Source organism: Liolophura sinensis, chromosome 13, assembly GCF_032854445.1.
Source record: "Liolophura sinensis isolate JHLJ2023 chromosome 13, CUHK_Ljap_v2, whole genome shotgun sequence".
Taxonomy (NCBI): domain Eukaryota; kingdom Metazoa; phylum Mollusca; class Polyplacophora; order Chitonida; family Chitonidae; genus Liolophura; species Liolophura sinensis.
In genome coordinates this window covers 29,674,061-29,686,265 of record NC_088307.1, presented here as the reverse complement: position 1 = coordinate 29,686,265, position 12,205 = coordinate 29,674,061, and positions in this window count along the sequence as shown.

Genomic DNA, 12,205 nt, shown 5'->3' with positions numbered 1-12,205 from the left:
TCACTTCTGCCCACATAAAAAGACATGTACAGGTGGATGCAGTATTAAGTTAAAGTGGAATATTGTCTGAAATGTTTAAATGGTATTTATTTAGGATTTTATGCTGGGTGAGCAACATCTATTGGGAATACTATCTGGCAAAGACAACCACTTCTAGGACAGAATTGTCATACGGACAGTTTATGGATAGCCTAAAAAGAGGGCGTCAGTTTTCCTTCGCGCGAATAAGTTACGTAATGCGCCAATTATCCCTTGACGGCAATACATTGGTCTGAATTTCAAAGTGCATGTCAGGTTTTACCTGTTTGAGGCCATTATTTATCACAAGGCTGAGGAACTATGACCAATAAAAGGGCTATAAACGCAGTGAATATTTTCTCTGTAACTGCATTTCACCGATTAATGACGGTTTTGATGTTTGTGTCCATAGCTCTCCTTAGGTAATAGACTAACTTAGGTAATAGAATACCTTTGACAGCAGGCTACATTACATAGTAGGCTACCTTAGGTAATAAACTACCATAGGCAGTAGGCTACCTTAGGCAGGCGGCCTCCGTGGCTCAGTTGATTAGCGCGCTAGCGCAGCATAATGACCCAAGAGCCTCTCACCAATGCGGTCGCTGTGAGTTCAAGTCCAGCTCATGCTGGCTTCCTCTCCGGCCGTAAGTGGGAAGGTCTGACAGCAACCTGCCGATGGTCATGGGTTTCCCCCGGGCTGTGCCCGGTTTCCACCCACCATAATGTTGGCCGCCGTCGTATAAGTGAAATATTTTTGAGTACGGCGTAAAACACCAATCAAATAAATAAATACCTTAAGCAGTAGGCTACCTAGCTATTATCGGTCACGATGGTCGTGGGTTTCCCCGGGGCTCTGCCCGTACTTGTACTTGTAGATGTGCAGAATGTAGCATACCGATGTTTGAATATTGTTCAGACACAGACATATGATACATAACTCTCCCAATAAAACCTGCAGATACGGGAAAAATTGCGCCTTTACTCACTTTGATTGCAAAACGTCACAAACCGAAAGTACAGGAAAGATATATAAACGGATTCGTGATCAGCACCTCGGCCCTTGCTGGTAGCATATACATAGATAATTCAAACATTCTTGGTAACGTTACGAATTCGGTAATCAGCGCATTTCCTAATGTTTTCAAGATATTAATGTGGTTTTTGCAAACATAATTCGTCCAAACGTGTCTTTTTGCATAATAAAGATCAGCTCATGCGCAGTAATGGTTATTTACGAAAAGAAATCCAAACTCTTTCGTCGGTGGCAATTTGGACAAAAAATTTTAAAATGGAAAGTTCATTTTTCATTCAGGTACAGATATTGTACATTTTGTGAACCGGTACATGTTTGTAACAGAGCCCGGTGGGAGACCAGTGGGTCTTCATTCAGGTACAGGTATTGTACATTGTGTGAACCGGTACATGTTTGTAACAGAGCCCGTTGGTAGACCAGTGGGTCTTCATTCAGGTACAGGTATTATACATTGTGTGAACCTGTACATGTATGTAACAGAGCCCGGTGGGGGACCAGTGGGTCTTCATTCAGGTACAGGTACTGTACATTGTGTGAACCTGTACATGTATGTAACAGAGCCCGGTGGGGGACCAGTGGGTCTTCATTCAGGTACAGATATTATATATTGTGTGAACCTGTACATGCATGTAACAGAGCTCGGTAGAATACCAGTGGGTTGTCATTCAGGTCCAGATATTGTACATTGTGTGAACCTGTACATGTATGTAACAGACGTCGGTGGGAGACCAGTGGGTCTTCATTCAGGTACAGATATTATATATTGTGTGAACCGGTACATGTTTGTAACAGAGCCCGTTGGTAGACCAGTGGGTCTTCATTCAGGTACAGGTATTATACATTGTGTGAACCTGTACATGTATGTAACAGAGCCCGGTGGGGGACCAGTGGGTCTTCATTCAGGTACAGGTACTGTACATTGTGTGAACCTGTACATGTATGTAACAGAGCCCGGTGGGGGACCAGTGGGTCTTCATTCAGGTACAGATATTATATATTGTGTGAACCTGTACATGTATGTAACAGAGCTCGGTGGAATACCAGTGGGTTGTCATTCAGGTCCAGATATTGTACATTGTGTGAACCTGTACATGTATGTAACAGGCGTCGGTGGGAGACCAGTGGGTCTTCATTCAGGTACAGATATTATATATTGTGTGAACCTGTGCATGTATGTAACAGAGCTCGGTGGAATACCAGTGGGTTTTCATTCAGGTACAGATATTGTACATTGTGTGAACCTGTACATGTATGTAACAGACGTCGGTGGGAGACCAGTGGGTCTTCATTCAGGTATTGTATTGTACATTAACAGAGCCCGGTGGGACACCAGTGGATCTTCATTAAACAAACATCCTTTGTATAAAATTAAATTACCACCTGACAAACTGACTCACGTTAGCACGGTGCAATGACCCAGGAGACTCCCAACAATGTGGTCGCTGTCAGCTCAAGAGCAGCTCATGCTGGCTTCCTTTCCGGTCGCACTCGGGAAGGTCTGTCAGCAGCCTGCCAGTGGTCATGGGTTTCCTCCGGGCTCTATCCGCTTTCCTTCCACTATAATGCTGGTCATCGTTTCATGAGTGAAATACTCTTGAGTACGGCGTAAAACACCAATTTAATAACAAATAAGTCATCAATTATAATCATACCACATATGATCTTCAACCATGAGTTAGCATATCACGCCTAATCCTTACTGACGAGTTAGCATATCGTGTATGATCCTCAACCATGAGTTAGCATATCACGCCTAATCCTTACTGACGAGTTAGCATATCGTGTATGATCCTCAACCATGAGTTAGCATATCACGCCTAATCCTTACTGACGAGTTAGCATATCGTGTATGATCCTCAACCATGAGTTAGCATATCACGCCTAATCCTTACTGACGAGTTAGCATATCGTGTATGATCCTCAACCATGAGTTAGCATATCACGCCTAATCCTTACTGACGAGTTAGCATATCGTGTATGATCCTCAACCATTAGTTTGCATATCACATCTTATCTTCAACAATTACTAAGAATATCATACCTAATCCTCAACGATTAGTTAGCACATGACGCCTGATCTTGAATCACGAGTTGGAATATCACACCTTAATATCAACCATGAATTACATGTAACATATCGTGCATGATCCTTTACCATGAGCTAGCATATCACGCATATTCTCAGCCACGAGAATACATATCATATCACACCTGATCTTTGATTTTTATGGCTTGATCGAAATGCAAATATTCTGGCTCGAGAGATGAGGGGCCAGGGCATTATTTTATCATATATCCATGTATGTGGTCGGTTATACATACCGACAGAACTGTTCTGTATAAAAGTGAATTTTTGTGATATTAAAAATTAAAAATTGTAAACGCACCCTTACTACATGATACATTCACATTATACATTACAGGATGTGCGAAAGTACAGTGTTTACACTGTACAAAGCAATTACACGTATTGGAATAGCTCAACTGATACGTACATTCAAGGATTTAGAAGACGAGGGGAAAAAGAGTAACTAAGTTTTACGCTGGGACGCAACAACCACAGATATCTCAGGAGACTCCTTTTCTTGACAGTCATCCAGGCGTGAGGGAATCTGTGTGTTTGGGTGTAAGCTTTGAGTTAGACGTCTTTATGGCAGCTGAATCGGGCTGTCCTCAGCTGAACTGGGGGTCATTTTATCCTTAAAAGGAGCTCATGCTACTAATGGCAATGAAATGAGGTAGCCTGCTCTGTGTAGAGGGTGTGGCGGACTGTGGTCGGCCCCATTCACCAATACCATTCACCAAACCGCTGAGGCCTATTTTACAGGCCGCCGTTCTCACAGACGAGGCCGACCTCACCGGGCGTGAAGACGACGCTCTCTTAATATAGGGCAAGTAAATGGCCTTAAGTTTAGAAAGAGATCTGCAATCTAACTGTAAACATTATCCACCCGCCATTTTGACACGTTCGCCAATTTGTACAATATTTTAAAATGTCAACACGAAATACAGACGTTCGTCGAAAAGATAATCTGTCGTATATCAAAGTTAACTTAAATAAGAAAAAACGGCCAGGGCAATAACACAAATGATTTAACATTTGCTTCTCGTCAGCATACCTACACCCGACATGACACCCTACTCTGGCACAGCAAAGTGACACCCGACATGAAACCATACCCATTCTGCCGCTTCGGTAGTATAATGGTTAGAAGCCTTGAAGCCTCCGCCCCGAGGTCGGATCACACCAAAGACTGTAATAACAGTACTTCAGTACTTGCTGCCGCCTCGCTTGGCGCTCAGCACTAAGAGGTTAGAGCGAAGAAACAAAGGACTAGTTGGCCCCGATGTCAGTGTGATGTGACTGGCTTGGGTGTCTTCGTAATGATTCTTCAGATGCACTTTGGCGTTATTGACTGAAAAACACAGTATATGTAAACAAACCTAATTACTTCTCGTCATCATAGGACGGAAAACTTGTTAAGTATGAAACCACAGAAGGGAACAGAATAATTGTACAAAGACAACAGAGTGTCGATAGACGGAAAAAAAACTCACAGGAGGGCAACAGAGTAGACGGAAAGAGCTGAAATGAGGACAACAAGAGAGTGTCGGTAGACGGAAAAAACTCACAGAAGGACAACAGAGTAGACGGAAAGAGCTGAAACGAGGACAACAAGAGAGTGTCGGTAGACGGAAAAAACTCACAGGAGGGCAACAGAGTAGACGGAAAGAGCTGAAACGAGGACAACAAGAGAGTGTCGGTAGACGGAAAAAAACTCACAGGAGGACAACAGAGTAGACGGAAAGAGCTGAAACGAGGACAACAAGAGAGTGTCGGTAGACGGAAAAATCTCACAGGAGGACAACAGACTAGACGGAAAGAGCTGAAACGAGGACAACAAGAGAGTGTCGGTAGACGGAAAAAACTCACAGGAGGACAACAGAGTAGACGGAAAGAGCTGAAACGAGGACAACAAGAGAGTGTCGGTAGACGGAAAAAACTCACAGAAGGACAACAGAGTAGACGGAAAGAGCTGAAACGAGGACAACAAGAGAGTGTCGGTAGACAGAAAAAACTCACAGGAGGACAACAAAGTATCGGTAGACGGAAAAAAACTCACAGGAGGACAACAAAGTATCGGTAGGCGGAAAAAACTCACAGGAGGACAACAGAGTATCGGTATCGGCAAGCAAGATCGCACACAGACAACAAGAATAACAGTGCACGAAGATTGCTTGAAAACAATCAGCAGAATAACAGTGCACGAAGAATGCCTGAAAACAGACAACAGAATAACAGTGCACAGTGAGTGCTTGAAAACAGACAACAGAATAACAGTGCACAGTGAATGCTTGAAAACAGACAACAGAATAACAGTGCACGAAGAATGCTTGAAAACAGACAACAGAATGACAGTGCACAGTGAGTGCTTGAAAACAGACAACAGAATGACAGTGCACAGAGAATGCTTGAAAACAGACAACAGAATAACAGTGCACAGTGAATGCTTGAAAACAGACAACAGAATAACAGTGCACAGAGAATGCTTGAAAACAGACAACAGAATAACAGTGCACGAAGAATGCTTGAAAACAGACAACAGAATAACAGTGCACAGTGAGTGCTTGAAAACAGACAACAGAATAACAGTGCACGAAGAATGCTTGAAAACAGACAACAGAATAACAGTGCACAGAGAATGCTTGAAAACAGACAACAGAATAACGGTCATATCAATTTTAATCAATCCGTCGCGAGTTATTTCGCTAACGTCACCCGAGCCGTATTTCACCTGTTGATATGTGCATGTGACTGAACACTGGGTGTGTCGTGGAATTGTCTACAACCCCGATTAAAAGTTGAATGAAAGAGTAACATGCACCAATTTCATACCCAGGACGGTGACCACTAAGTATGGAGTGTTGGTTAACTCAGCAAAAAGTTTACAAAGTGACAAATGAAACAGACAGCAAACGATATATTTCAATTGTGTGTTGGGTTTTGCTTACTTTGAATTACGGTTTAAAAATTTCATAGAAGATACTTCATCGGTGAGTATGTACATTTGCTTTTAATCTCATTTCTTTTTTACAGATAGTGTGGTTTTCTGGTTACTATCAGTGCATTTTGATACAGCGTTCGTACGTACAGGAGTTTATCAAAAAGAAGACGATGCCGTTTGCATCTGATTTGTTTGCCTGCTTTAAATACGTGAAGTAGCCGCTTGGATGATGAGTGCATGTAGCACTGCCCTACACTGGCTATAGATTTGGCTCTATACATTTGGGTCACACGCTGAACTTTACTTCGAAAATGCCCATACCCTGTCAGGCCATGCAGATATTAGCGCGAGTTCCAAGAAAAATATAAATGTCATTTCAACGTGGATACACGAAACATCATACTAAATAATGGTGAAAAACGAATGACTTAGCTCATTGAAAGACAACTCCACAAAGCTATAGAAATGTCCACTGCAGGTTAGAAGCTTTTGGAACCCATACTCAGTAAGCCCACAGTTCTCCTGATTTAGATCCTTCGTAAAGATGTATCAGACATTAGTTCTAAATATTTACCAGGCCCATGAATGGTGAACCAAGTAGGCCTAAGAAGTCATTTTATAAGATTTTATTTATTTATTTCATTGGGTGTTTTACGCCGTACTCAAGAATATTTCACTTACACGACGGCGGCCAGCATTATGGTGGGTGGAAACCGGGCACAGCCCGGGGGAAACCCACGACCATCCGCAGGTTGCTGGCAGACCTTCCCACTTACGGCCGGAGAGGAAGCCAGCATGAGCTGAACTTGATCTCAAAGCGACCGCATTGGTGAGAGGCTACTGGGTCATTATGCTGCTCTAGCGCGCTAACCGACTGAGCCAGAAGATTTTATCCCTGAGTAGCTGTCTAGCAGTTCGTAAAATAAACTAACCAAAAAAACTGCTGTAAGTATTAGTATACAGGCTGTCACCGGTCTGTATCTGAAAAGATCGAAGCGTGAAAGTGACATGCTGAAATTTTTGGAAGAGAGGCTAAATCATGAACGCTAGCTTTTTAAAAGAACAACACCAGGCCAGTTGTATATATCCATCGAAAAAGTGTCTCACATGAAGCTGGAAAAGCATACGTTCATAGCTGTGATGTTCCACAATCGACATATCAGCTCAAATATAGCAATATGGCGTGCACTGAAAAAATTGAAAGTGCCGTCATGTTATCAATTTAATCTATCAGGAAGGAGCTATTTCTATAATCCGACGGTGCAATTGTTTCCGCTACGTCACCAGAACCATGGTTTGCCTTCCTAGCCATGTATGTGTGGCCTTAAAACGAATTACTGATCAAGATTTCATTTGTTTGGTTGTCAAGCAGGTCAGATAAAATTTTGCTGTGGCTATTTAGGTATGCTTTAACAGCCGTTCTCCAATAACTATATCAAGTTTATTATTCGTTGTCTTTTCGTTTAAGCAATTTTGACATAGAATGCGTTATATAAAAGTATATCTTGAACACTTTGAGGCTTAAAGTGCAAGGATACGCATACGCTGACCCCCGTAATATCAGGGGGAATACCTCACCATGCTCCAGCTCATTACCCCTGTTGATGACCATAAGCTCAGTCTCCGTGAAAACAGCTTGGTGACCCGGTTATTGGAGAGCCGGTGACCCATGTATCGGAGAGCCAGGGAAATGGCCGGAATGCTCGGAGAAAAGGAAAACCCATACACAAAATATCACTGGATGGTTTACGTCATGTAATACAATGTAAAGATCTATAAGAACACGGCAGAATCCACATGTGAGCTGAACAAGAAAACTGAAAAGGAGATTTAGTCCCTGGACCAGACATGGTAATGGTACCATCTGAGGTGACCGGACATGATAATGGTACCATCTGAGGTGGCCGGACATGATAATGGTACCATCTGAGGTGGCCGGACATGATAATGGTACCATCTGAGGTGGCCGGACATGATAATGGTACCATCTGAGGTGACCGGACATGATAATGGTACCATCTGAGGTGACCGGACATGATAATGGTACCATCTGAGGTGACCGGACATGATAATGGTACCATCTGAGGTGACCTGACATGATAATGGTACCATCTGAGATAACCGGACATGATAATGGTACCATCTGAGGTGACCGGACATGATAATGGTACCATCTGAGGTGACCGGACATGATAATGGTACCATCTGAGGTGACCGGACATGATAATGGTACCATCTGAGGTGACCGGACATGATAATGGTACCATCTAAGGTGGCCGGACATGATAATGGTACCATCTGAGGTGACCGGACAAGATAATGGTACCATCTGAGGTGGCCAAACCTGATTGGTACTAACATGTTTGTAGGGTCAGTACAAGTAAATTAAGACATGATAGCTTTTCTGCAATGGTGGCTTTATCACACAATTTGATCAAATGAAAAATCAACTTATAAGGCGTTGGACTTGTATAGGGCCACAAATGCATTAACTGAATAGATCGTAAAGTAAATTATTTCTTAATGGATATATCATTCGCTACTATAGACACTTCTATGCAAATGGAGTAGCCAGACATCACTCGTTGTTTTGATGGTGACTCTCAGGCCTTGAAGATTAGCTTCGTGGAACATTCTACAACGAGCGGTGGACATCAGCCAACAGGGCCGGAACACGGACAAATTTCAAAAAATGTAACTTGACGGCTACATCACCAACATTGTCACAATGACAAAGGCTTGACTACTATCCAGAGGTGCTTGTGACTAACCTGTAATTATCACTTGTAGATTTTATGGGAATACACCAACCACTTACAAAACGTTCCACTCAAAACGTTGTTTGATACACCTCAAAATATTCGCTCTTTAGAGATGAAATTAAGCGCGTACCCTGTTCCCAGTAAAACAGACAAAGATGTTTCAATCATTATTATACAGGTGCAGCTGTTCTTTAATGGACGAAAACAAACGAACCTGCTATCCAGGTTGCTAAGCTTGGTGCATATGGCAGCATACTTAGAACAGCAATCCAAAAACTTGGCCAAATAATGTTTGCACTACACAAGGCGGAGCAATGCTGCTCTAGATTGTACACAGACAGGAGTCATATAGTGTTAATCTATACTTATTCATTTATTTCTCCAGAGGATGTGCAGAGGAGGAACAGGAACAGACCGTGGGAGTTAATGAAAACTTACAATGAAAAACTCTTCTTATAAGGAACCCTTCTAAATAAAAAGTGCTACGCTTGACAGATTTAACATCAAGATCAAAATGTGCAAAAACAGTCACGTTCCATAGTGATTCACTTCACTTTGTTTTGCGAATGAGAAGATCTTCTCCCTTGTCCAGACAGCTTGACCATCCAATGAACCAATGCCTGCCAGCACCCATTGTTCCATAATTAGAGCCACCCTTGCAATTAAGACACCATTTTGAAGAGAAAGATGTGGATTAAACATCAATGGCTCCCATCGACAGATGAATGAGAGTGTGAATGACCCTCCGAAAGAATTAAAAGTCTTGTTGTTTCCTTTTGTGTTTAGGGTCATGGAAACACCCCTGCTGTGTGCCATTTAGAATTTACCATTTGGATATTAAAATTAGTCAACAGCTATTTGTTAACACATTCACGATAGAATGTCATGAAATGTTGCAAAACATAAACTTTATGTTTTCTGTCGTTTTCTGGCTGCAAAAAAAACTGCTGATTCATTTTAGACCTCTTCCAACACAGAGAGGGCTAAAAAGAATCCTTCATCAACAAATCTGTCATTACGTTAGAGAAGATTAGATTGAATTAGTTAAGGAAGTATTCTTGGAGGTAAACGCTCTGTTCCAGATTTGATTGGGGGTTTAAATAGTGCTGTTATTGTATGGCTGTTGGCAATACATGGGTTAGAACAGTGAACAATGCGTATGTTTATTAAAGGTGGCAAACCCTTTACAAAGCTAAAAATCTGTGAGGGCTATCATATAAAAACATGAACTAAAGACATGTACCTGTATAAAGATTTGGCTACCATGGGTGGTACAAACATGTGAAATTTTCGGCCTTGGTACATGGACTTATTAAAAACAAATTCCGACACAAGTGAACTAAAAGTTTTTTCAGAACGTTGGTCTCGCAAGTATGGCGCCACTGAAAAAAGATAGGCTTGCGCGTATTCTGAACCAGTGACGTCTAATCACTTCCAATTAACATCACTTCAAATTTATTTTCCTATTTCTGCTTAAGGCAGGGTGCTAGAGGGCGTGTAAATTGCTACTATTTATGCATTTACATGAACAGTTATAATAAAACCTTAACTGAGGTAAACAGACAAGAGGTTGTGTTTCACCAGTTACGTGTGACCATTTGCCAGCTATGGCACTGCCGTCGCTGCTCTGGGGTTTTCTCTCTATTAAGTCTTAATTACATTAAGCATATAAGTTATAAGAGTTGTTACGTGTATACAAATGAGACTAACATAGCATCACAAGGATTTAAACATCAAGTACCAGTTCCCTTAGAAATACAACTTATCTTAACTGATATCAGGAATGTCGCGGTCAAGGTTAAAGGATCACAAGGCGAAGTGATTTTCAACAAACCTTATGAAAATTTTTCAAGATATACAATAAGGTTTTAATTAAAATAGACCCATTAGAGGTAAACTGAAAAGTAGTTTTATAAATATTAAGCAAAAAAAAAGTACAAAAGTAAAACCCCAGCAAGAAAATCCCTGGCAAACGTTCGTGTGAGACGAAGTCAGGTTTAGGTGCAGGTTGAAGCATTGAGAACAGGGCTTTGCACTGATTAACCGCGCCAAGTCTCCCATACACTCAGCAGGGAAGGTTCTTTCTTACATGATCGTCGTAAAAATGATATGTTTACCACCATTTCAATTAGTGGGAATCTGTGTGGAGAATGTTTTATTGCTAAATATTTCTCCGCGGTTTCTTTGCTTTCAACAAAGACACCCATAAGTTTATAAAAAAAATACAAAAAAAACCAACACAAAGGTAACCGGCGGGAGTGAGAAAGTTTTGTATACAATCTGCGAGGAGAAAGCTTTTTTCGTCCATGTAAGCTTTGTGTATACGAGGACATAGGATACGGTCGACTTCATTTCATTTTGTAGCAGATCTATTCATATACAGGGCTTGGTACAAGGCGTGTCAATGAATCCTAAAGGTTCTTTGTCTACGTGTACAGATATCGACGTTTGTGGGTCTGCATACACCTTCAACTTACTTTCCTTGACATTCACGCATTCGAAGCCTGTTTTCATCCATCTAAAATAAGAATTTCGTACTCATTAAGTGTCGTCATGCATGCGCTGAGTAATATGCCTGCCGTAAATAGCAACTTTTCTCATATATCCGTTATCGAATCCTGTTGACACACAATTCATGGCATAATGGATATAAAATAGACAGATGGCGTTTCAGTTCAGAATGCTCCTTGTCACACCCAAGTGAGGCGTTCCCTCTAAGTTTGCATCCGGGTCAACTATGCTCCCCATGTCCGAGTAAAGCAGTGGGCGGGCGGGTTGTCCTGCCTGACGTAACATCTAAGCACCCTTGCATGTAGCCTCCATATAATCATTTATAAGCTGATTTGCACAGTGGGCTTGTCATGTTTCTACAATTATCAGCGTGATGTTACATAAAACGGTTGTCACCACACTTTCGTTCACGGCACAGAAACCAAGGCCTTATTGTGAAATAAACAACATCCCCCAAAATCGTATGCCTAAATAAACCGACGATGCAGACTTCAGAACATTTTTAGTATTCCTGCGAATTTATAATTTTCGTATACCCAATTAATACCCACTTTTTGTTAGCTCTAGAGTATTTCGTAATTCTGTCGACAGTTATATGCCTGCAGAGAATGACAAACGGAATCTCTTAAAGATGTAGTTGAAGCCATTACGCTATAAGTAGCCTGACATTACGTTATCAGTAGCCTGTCATCAGCCTGTCAGTAACCTTCTATTACGCTATCAGTAGCCTATCATTATACTATTAGTAGCATGTCATTAGTGGCCAGTCATTACGCTATCAGTAGCCTGTTATATTACGCTATCATATACCCTTCATTACACTATAAGTAGCCTGCGCAAGCATTAACAATATCTGTCATCACCGCTATCAGCAG